General features: G+C 39.1%; 1 long non-coding RNA gene across 1 annotated transcript; it reads left to right on the forward strand.

Moving 5' to 3' along the window:
• Nucleotides 1–6,418: 6,418 nt before the first annotated feature.
• Nucleotides 6,419–8,132, forward strand: LOC145634940 (uncharacterized). The gene is made up of 2 exons (XR_014113698.1): nucleotides 6,419–6,710; nucleotides 7,836–8,132. It is a non-coding gene; the product is annotated as an uncharacterized LOC145634940 (long non-coding RNA).
• The last annotated feature ends 383 nt before the right edge of the window (nucleotides 8,133–8,515 follow it).

Here is an 8,515-nt window from a genome sequence, read left to right on the forward strand (position 1 = left end):
ACACGTGTGCACACTTAGGGCCTGTTCCGATTGACTGAACTCAGCTGAACTGAACTGAACTTATTAATTAGTGATTCTTTACTACGGATTAGTGATCTTTGATTATTTATTACTATACATATGTGTATATACAAATGTACATATTAAAATATTTACGAAAAATATACTATATAATTATAAAATTTATGGAAAATATATTAAAAACTTGAAACCTCTAAACATTTTAAACACATATTGATTATTATTATTATTTATTGATTATTATTATTAGTATTATTATTATTATTATTATTTTTTTTGTTATTATTATTATTATTATTATTATTTATTGATGATTATTATTATTATTTATTGATTATTATTATTAGTATTATTATTTCAATTATTATTGTTATTATTATTATTATTATTTATTGATTATTATTATTATTATTATTATTATTATTATTATTATTATTATTAATATTATTATTATTATTATTATTATTATTATTATTATTATTATTATTATTATTATCTCAAAAACAAAAGTCATACAACCTACGATAAATTAGTGGGAAGCCGAGATACAATCTGGGCCCCCACTCCTCTAGCTATTGCAAATCCTACCCTAGTGAAGATATGAGTTGCAGCACGAGCCCCAATGTCTTGCGTCGTCGAGAACCTCTGAATCCGCTTCATTAACGCAACAACCTCTTTCTCGAATTCCCCAAGCGAAGAAAAGGAGAAGGGAATGAAACCATATCCAATCGCCTGACATCGAGCTTCATACTTAACCCGCTTCCGATGAGCTGCATCAGCCACAACCCGCCCAGGAATGAATTCAGATAGCCCTGACTGTGTCAAAGGAGAAGACCCTGTCAAATCAACATAGACATTGCGACCACGATCCCATGAATAAAGTAACACATCCGCGGGTTTGAGGGCCTCGTCGTTCCCTCCGGCCAACCCAATGTCAACCTCTTTTCTCGCTGAAACCCCAGAACGATAGCAAACATCAACAAGGGTATCCCGAACAACATTATGCCGATGTTTAATACCCACAATACCAGCACAAGACACCGCGTGATCACCGAAAATATCTCCAGCAAAAACCCTCGAACAAGCAGAGCACAACGTCGAGATAGAGAACAATGGAACACCCAACCGATAGGACAACACACAACGATAAGTCTTGGCGTTCATCGTCTGACCCAACCCTGAAATAGGAACCGCCCGAAGCCAAGCAGAGGTGTGATCACCTTGCTGTGATTTCCATAATGCTGATTGTCGAGGAGTTAAAGAATAAGCAGATTCCGCAGAAGCGGTAACCTTTGTGAAATATATATCTGCCAATTTCTTCATGAGTTTAGGGGCAGCGACCTCACTAGGATTACTCAAAATGTCAGACTCCACTGTTCCATTAAACAGACTCAACGCATCCTCAAAGGCTCGTCCAAGACCAACAATGCTAGCATGCCGAAGAAGTTGTGTCTGCAACCCAGCAGACTGTAACCGAGAAGCAAGAAAAGCATAGTGACGAACATCACCTGCAAAATAAACACCAAGCCCTCCAAACGCAAATGGTAAGGTGGCAAGTCGCCACTGCCAATCACCAAACCCAGGCCCCGAAGCAGTAACAATACGCTCCATGGAAGATCGAAGAGCTGCATCAAAAGTGCGCTGAGCCACCTCAAAAGTACTAGGAGGACAAGTACGCAATGCAAAGTAGAGTTTTGAAACTCCAGTACATGCCCTAAGTAACAACAGCTCACACTGAGGATCATCGAGCATAGCGACCTTATCCATAAGGGCAATGGTCTTGGTCACCCTCTGCATCACAAGCTCACCACTAAAACCAGAATCGGAACTAGCGGGACCTCCAAGCAACCTAACACCACGCAAAGGTCGAGCAATATTAGGTGGAAAGACACCCACCAGCCTGCTTCGAGGGTCTTCTGTAGGCTAGAAAACTTCAGTTTTTTCCACATTAAGACATAACCCAGAACGAGGTCCTTCCTCCATAATCAACTGCAGAACTTGCCCCACCACCAAAGTGTCACCAATAATCGTGCCGTCATCTAAATACCAAGCCTGAAGACATACATCAAAAGTCTCTCTGATTTTACACACCAGGGGTTGTAAAACCAAAGAAAAAAGCAAAGGACCAAGGGGATCACCCTGCTGCACCCCTTGAGATGACTATAAGGTTTGGTCCCCATAGTACAACCTGGCTAGATTAGAATAGCAGAATTCTACCCATCGCGAAATGCCCGGACAACGACGACGTACCTCACGTAACATGACCGAACGATAAACCAGATTGAAGGCATTTTGAAAATCCACCAACAACATAGATAGACCAACATCAAAACCACAGTCCTCAATCAACCGATTCACCGCATGAAGAATTGCCTCACCACCTGAAGAAACCCCAACACCAAATTGAAGGCCATCAAAGTAACTCCCTAAAGACTGACCAACCATAACAACACCCACCTTCAAAACGAGACGCCGCCAAACCATACCCACAGCAATAGGACGGATACCACCACCGGGCTTGACAAGTGGCGTAAGAGGAGCACTAGCAATGTACTCTCCTAATTCCATAGGACATCTCCCAGCTAGAAAGAGATTAACCACCCCAGTAATAGAGTCAACCAACTCATCTGAGACTGCCACAGCTGCACCACTCAAGCAATCCATAAGATGTTGAGCACGCAAACCATCCCTACCACATGATGTGCCACGAGGGAAACTCCTAATCCGATCCAAAACAACAGCAAAAATCGTAACGAGATGAAGGTGATCAATAGGTATATCAGGCAAGGATGGAGCTGGAGATGAAGGGTGCTTTGACTGTAAATCTGCAAGAGTGGCGTCATTATAAGGTGCAACGCCTGAAGAAGAAAGAACCCGAACTGCAGCAGTGTAATGGCCATCGCAAATCTTCCTACGACACTGCTTAATATTACGCTCTTCCAAATCAATGTCCTCATCATCAACCATCGACAAAGTAGGAGAATCCTCTGCCAAAATTTCCCTCACAAGCTGCAAATTACCACCCGCTACACTCCAAGAACAAATAGCACGGGAAATACTCTCTTCTTGATGTCGACGTCTTACCGAAGACCGAGACTCATGACTACTCCGCGGGCGAAAGATTTTAAGGATGCAAAGAGGTAACACCAACAAAGAGACCCAATTAGAAATGTCATCAGGCTTAGAGATCACCTTATCAAGAGCACCTTTCATAACCCCAGAAAACCCCAAACGACACTTGGGAGGGATAGACTTAACAGAGCGAAACCCCTTAGAGAATAAACAATCAAGGAGGGCCACATCAAAACCACCGTTATGATCTCGCACCAATCCATCCATATGGTAGGAGAAGAAGGAGATTGCGGCTTGGTGAAATTATGAAGCACAAAACGAACAACACCATCTCCTTCATCAGGGGGTGACACATCCTCATCCCCACCATGACGACACTTAATACGTACCGTGTGCATTTTATAGCAAACTCCACATAACCAAATCCCCATACGCCTAAAAGTAACTTCTGCCTCATTATAAACAGCCAAATTAGAAGTAAGAGAATGTCGGGTGATATCTCGCGCACCGATACAACAATGACGATCACTAAGATGTTTGATTAGAGAACGTCGAGTAAGGCCATTTCCACTCCCATCTTGACAACCACTAAGACCCACAAAGGGACAATGAAACTTCACAACGGCAGCCGACATAGCTGACTTGCACCACCCAAAACTGAAATACGCCCGAAAGAGCACCAGAAATTGCCGCAAAACAGTACCCAAAACTGCACCCAAGAGCTGCCGAAACTGGACCAGAAACTGCACCAGAAACTGCTGCAAAAACAACACCCAAAACTGCCCAAAACAGCCCCCAATACCGAAAATCGCTGGAAATATTGATCACCGAAACCCAAAATAGAAACCAACAAAGAACCTCCTCTGAACCACTGCAGAAACACGCCCCAAATACCACTGAACCGACTGCAGAACCCTCCTGAAATGCACCAGAAAAATCGCCAAAAACGTACCAGGAATTTGAATACAAAATGCACTCAAAATAGGACCCAAAAGCACACCAAGAACATACTAGAAGCTGCAGCAAAAAGATGTTAAAAATGCAGAATTGTAGCGCTTAAAACACCCCCAAACACTAATGAACACATCCTGCAAAACTGCACCAAAAAACATCCCAAGATACAACCAAAAATGCACCAAACCCACTGCCTAAAAACTGCACCAAATGACCAAAAACAACACCAAATTTTGCGAGAAAAGCTGCCCACAAAATGACCCAATAACAGCTTGAAATTGCACCCAAAACGCACCCAAAAACAGAGCAAAACCACGCTTGAAAACACAGCAGAATTGCACCCAAAACCGCAGCCTGAAAACTGACCAAAATAGCCCAAAAAATACCAAAAAAAACGCACCCTAAAGACGCTTGAAACAGCCCGAAAACCCGAGGAAAACAACGTGAGAATTCGCCAGAAAATCGATCAAGAAACCACCCACAAAAGCCGCCTGAAATCCGCCTAAAAGCCGCCTGAAAACCACCCGGGAAACCACCTGAAATCCACCCAAAAGCCGCCTGAAATACCCCTGACTGAAAACCGCCCACCTGATCACACCTTACGCCAGAGATGATGTCGGAAAAAGGACTCGGAACTGCACCCAAACAGCCTGAAATTGCACCAAACCAACCCGAAACTGCTCCAAAATCGCACCTAAATGACGAGGAGTTTGTAACAAAAAAAAAAAACCGAGAACCCACTCCTGACTAGAACACTAACCTGATCGCCGGAAAGCGCCGGAAAATCTGCCGGAAAAAAACGTGGAAACCTACCCTAATCGCCCCTTATTATTATTATTATTATTATTATTATTATTATTATTATTATTATTATTTATTACTCATTGATTATTATTATTATTATTATTATTATTATTATTATTATTATTATTATTATTATTATTATTATTATTATTATTATTATTATTATTATTATTATTATTGTTAATATTATTATTATTATTATTGTTGTTGTTGTTGTTGTTGTTGTTGTTGTTGTTGTTGTTGTTGTTGTTGTCGTTGTAATAAGAGCTTAAAAGAATGAAATTTAGCTTTATATAATTAGCAATATCATTAGACATAAATTAAGAGCTGAACTGAACTGAATGAACTGAATTTCAACGGAAGAGAATAGACTCTTACTCACGTGACTCAGCAGTGCCAAAAAAAAAAGGAGGGGGGGGGGATTTAAACGCGTGAAGAAAGAAGCGAATAACCAAACTCATCACAAGTCACAACCCACCTAACTCCCTCTCTCACATCAACCAGCCGACCAAACACCCCCAAATCAAATTTCCCACTCTCACTTCTGTTCTTCTCTTGCAAATTTCATTAATTTCTTCTCTTTGTACTTAGCTTTCACATGGTGACTCACAGGTACGGAAATCCTGGATCCGCCAATAGGATTAACTATGAAATCAGACTGCTTTTTCCTGGCCCCTGCCCTGAATTATACATATAATTTGAAGTTGTACTAGTAATTACTTATTGTTTTGGATTTTTATGTTTGATGTTTCTGTTGTAAAGCAGGAGCATACAAATACAAATAATTTGTGGGAATTGGAAAATAAAAGGAAAGAAAAAAAAATGGAAGGAAAGACAATGAAGAAACTTATTTTGGTTAAATCGCGTCGAGGCAGAAGTCTGATTATTACATTGTAGATTTGGAAGCAAAGAAAATAGAGAGAGCTCCTTTTGAAATCCTGATAAATCCTTTAGCAACCCTGATAAATGAAGATGGAGAAGGTAGCACACTGTGTTTGGGTTCTGTCCTCTATACCGTGGGCGGTAAAATATCAACAGATTATTTTTGTCATAAGACAACCCATGTAGACCACTTGGGCGCTTCTTGTTTAGAATTGAACATACTTCATCTACTCTCATTGATGAAAGGAGAAGAGCTACAAGCTGATGAGGATTTTTTAAAATTAGGGTCTAATTATAATAAGTGGAAGCCTATCCCTGCTATGCATTATGGCCGCAAATTTGCAATGAGTGCTCCCCTGGGGGGTAGAATATATGTATTGGGAGGCGCAGTACCATGTTCTTGTGTAGGCGAGGTGTTTATTCCCCAATAGCGCAAGTGGAAACCCTTGGCTCCACCACCCTCCAATCTTCATCTGGAGTGGAAGTGTGTGTCTTATCCAGTGATTCCTGATGAAAAGAATGAGCGGATTCTTGTGCATTTTCGTAAAGATGATTCCCTCTATTCATATTATCCTGCTACTCAAGAATGGGATTGCTTGGCCAAGAATTTCAGGTGCTGGAAGAAACCCGCAGCTTTGGCTGATGATGTTCTTTACATTCAACTTAGAGGGAAGTGTGATTTCCTTGGTTCCTATGATTTGTTAACCAAAGTGTGGTTGGACGTTAAGTATTCCTCTAACTTTACAGTTGATATTCGCAATTTTAAATTCTTGAACATGCTTTATCTGGGCAATGGCGCCTTGTGCTTGGCCCACTGCGTCCCCTTTTATGACGCTCCTTCGCGTCAAACTAATCTCCAGTTCATCAAATTTAGAGTTGAGCGCCTCTCTCCAAGAGTGGTGCGTGTCAGTCCTATTGCTGTGCACTGCTTTCCATTTGAAGGTTACGTGAGAGCCTCACGCCCCATCCTGCTCTAGGTAATTCTACTTTATCTACCATATTACTGCTACTTGCATAACACTACTTATATATTACACTTGCTATATATATAGTTGTGGATCTGTGTCCTTTGGTTGCGGTTCCCCTAGTTGTTAACGATGTATAGTTCGATCGTAAAATGTGTTGTTTGGTGTGCTGTTGTGAGAAGTTTCTGAATTAACATCTTACCTGATTTGAGAATTCTAATTCAGCCCAATACCCTCTATGATGAATTGAATACATTTGCTTTGATTTGAACCTTAAATTGAATATTGGAATTAGATGCCTAAATTTTTATTATTGTTAAATAGAAGTATAATTTGGACATTTGGATCTTTAATGTGATTGAGAAGCATCAAAGATTATGTCGACCTCCCAATTGTTGGCGGTGGTGAGAGGGAAGATGACAGTGAATCTGAAGGTTAGAAAGGAAGTTCCAATTTCAATTTTTCTATATTTGGATTTAAAAGCCAAAATACTTCCCAAACAACACAATGAATTTGGAACCACACATTTAAATTCTTAGACTTTTCCAAACAAATTATTTGAAGTAGAATATTGGAATTTCAATTTTCAGAATTGAAATTATGGAATTGACAAAAAATCCATCATCCCAAGCACTGCCTTAGGTTTTTTGTGCATTTTGTTTTGTCAAGTGGTGTTCATTAGACAATTCTAGATTAAGCTAATACACTAAAGTGTGGTTGCATAGTATGGAATGTGGACTGAATAACATTTTTCAAGTCAGTCTGTTTGTTTAATATTGGTACTTGTTGAAATTATCGAGTAGTGAGATTGTGTGATTTTTTGTTTCCCTTTACTTTAGGAGGACGACATTCTCAAATTAGCAAATGAGTTTGGATTAAACATATTTAAAGAAACTTCATTACATGCTATAATCTTAAATATATTACAGTGGGTGAGAAACAATTTCAAAAGATTCAACATTTGTTGGATATTGATTGTTTTTTTTTAAAAAATAACTGGAAAGGCACACGGCTCTATAAGTCTCCCTATCATAGAGATAGATCATTAGAGAAGCTAATTGTCCCCCCAGCTCATGGTAATTATGCTTACTTGTCATCAAATTCTTTTAGTTAAAGTAAAAATGTTTTTCTTTGCAGGGATCTCTGTTGATGGATAAAGTCGTTGAAGATTTATCATAAGGCTTATTTTCTGTTTATTCATATTTCTGTTTTGTGTTCTGTTGCAGTTATGCATTGCAATTACATTGCAACACATCCATGGCTGCAGAGGTTTTTTTTTCCTTTAATTCGGTTGTTCCGATTATCTTTTTATTCCGTTTCATTTTTTTTTATTTATAGTTTCCGTTTCAACTTTTCAATGACTTGTTTAATGTATTACTGAGTAATTTATGTGTACCTTAAACCTGTCAACTTTAAATATGATTTTTTATTTTATTTTTGGCTCGTGGTGTGTGGTTCATGTGATCACCAGATTCACCAGCGGAGGTTAATTTAAAGGTGATTCCATTTATAGGTTCAAAATTAAAGTCTCCATCTATTTTACTCATTTAGAATTTAATGGTAGTTGTGTTTTACAATGGCCGAGATAGAGAAAATCTTTTGATAATAAAACCAAAGTAAATTTTTTTTAAAAAACATTTAGTGTATTATAAGGCTTTTTAAATCTGAAAGTCAAAGCAGTTAGGTACTCCCTCTGTTCCACTTTAGTCGCCTACTCTCTCTTTTATTTTTTTCCTTATATATTGAGATAATAACAGGAGAGTGTCCATATAGTTGGACAGTTCATGTTTTTCATGCAAGCAGGACAGTCAACTTAG

This window comes from Chenopodium album, chromosome 6 (assembly GCF_948465745.1).
Source record: "Chenopodium album chromosome 6, dcCheAlbu1.1, whole genome shotgun sequence".
Taxonomy (NCBI): Eukaryota; Viridiplantae; Streptophyta; class Magnoliopsida; order Caryophyllales; family Amaranthaceae; genus Chenopodium; species Chenopodium album.